Raw genomic sequence first — 2,143 nt, forward strand, 5'->3', positions numbered from 1 at the left:
CACTGAATTTTTAAAACATTTATTCCTATTTGCTTCGAGTCTGAAAAACAACAGTTTTTATCTTGGAACACTTGTACTCTTTTTTAACAGTTGTCACTGTACGTCCAAAGAAATTGGTTTGCAGAAGCCCAATGGGAGTTTGACTGATGACCTTTACACCTAGTGCTTCATGACTAGTGCTGTACATGTACACAACAGGCCTGGTCAGCCTTACTGTTTGTATGTCTGACCACGCTGATCCCTCAAATGGTTAGAAATGCCTCTGTTCACACCCCTTTTTAAAAACCATCCCCACAATTTACTTTTGACATCATTATGGAAGAGGTAACAAATATAGCTATCTTCTACAGAACCCTACAAAATCACCTCTAAATGTTTTTCTAACAAAGTCTGAGGAAGTATTTAGGCTTGTCTGAGGTCAGATATTAACACTACATCTGACTGGGGTTTAAACATTTGTACATGTTGGGATCATCACTCCCTCACTCAATTTACAGATTTGGTTTATACCTAAGGAAAGTAAAGACCAGAGTAAACGTCTTTGTGAGCCAGTGAATGTTTACTTTGTGTTTTGTTATTTAATCAGTGTATAAATCTGTTTTAAGATGCTCGTTAGAATTAAAACTACTCACTTGCCTGTTTGCTGTGAAGTGTTGACTGAACAAACTGTTTCTATGAAGGCTCTGTTCTTAGATGTCAGAAACCGGGATCTTTCCAGGCCTGAGTTGTTTGAACTTGTTGACTTGTTGAAGTGTCTCCTCTCAGTGTTTGTGTTGTTTATGATTGTTGTGAATGGCTCAACTGTTGAAACTTTCATCTAAAAGTTCAACTCTTCCTAGACACCTAGTGTCTGGAGGCTTGTTTATTCTTCAACAACGGCATGCTTCTGTCCAGCATGCCATATTCAATTGGAAGCTCCTCACGCCCAACCCCCTCCTCCAGCCCCCCAACCACTGGCCCCGCCCCACTATTTGAGAAGCTTTACAGCTTTAACCTTCAGTGTGACACCTGTGTCCATCAGTACGTGCAAGCTAAGATATTTCCAGACAAAAATTGGAAAAACTCACTGCAGAAGTTTGAAAGTGGACGTGAATTTTCTAAAAGAAGACGTTTCATCTCTCATCCAAGAGGCTTCTTCAGTTCTAACTGGTGGTGGAGAGTACAGCAGATATATATTCTAGGTGAGTAATCTTCTATGAGAATCTTCATAGACATGTTCTCACTGCAGAAGTTTTGTTTCCTGCCAGTTTTTTTTTCTTAGAATCCTGTCTGTGTTTCGCTCCAAAACCATGGTTCTTCTCTTTCTTCTCTTAAATATAAGGTTTTCCTCTGTGAAGCTTTAACATAGTAGTGATACTTAATGAGTTGTGATGTTTGGAATTGTTGTTGATTCTCTGACGATGGTGTCTTGAAAGTTTCCAAGATTTGGGGGTTAACAGTGCTACTGTAGCCATGTCAGTTGTGTATGTGTTCATTCAAATGGAATAAGATTCAAAATAAAGTCATTTGGTTTATACCTAATAATTGTTCCATGTCCTCTGTCCTAGGACTTAGGCCTTATACTAATGTTCTGCGTGTTAAGATGGGAGGTTGAAGCAAGTTTTGTTTCTCCTCATCTGTTTCTGTATCACAGGAAGCTGCAGTCGAATAATCTGTTTTAAATATGATGTATGTTCATGTAGGACACGGTGGTGGAGTGAGAGAGGAGGAGGATGATGATGATTATTGATCCATTCTGAGATTTATAAATAATAAATAAAATAAAAAATCCACACCATGCAACCAGGTTCAAATGGCACAACATTACCGTCATGCTTTAAGAAACAACAACAACCACTTACTTTGAGTTTATATATGTATATATATATATAATATATGTAACTTGCTAGAAACAGTGCCCAGTCACAGCAGTCAGTTGCTGACATGATGTATGTGTGGAATTTATCCTGTCATCACCGTTGATTATAATCGCAACGTGGGTAATTAATTTGCCGTGTCTCGGTAACGGAGTGCATATCTGTATAAATACTAACCCCGTTTCATGTACTCAGCTGTACACCTCCACCACAAGGGGTCACTGGTGTAAGAGTTAAAACGTGTAAATGTCATTAAGTAATATGTTCGCATGTTCAGTTTCAAATGC

Source organism: Cynoglossus semilaevis, chromosome Z (assembly GCF_000523025.1).
Source record: "Cynoglossus semilaevis isolate Cse_v1.0 chromosome Z, Cse_v1.0, whole genome shotgun sequence".
NCBI lineage: Eukaryota > Metazoa > Chordata > Actinopteri > Pleuronectiformes > Cynoglossidae > Cynoglossus > Cynoglossus semilaevis.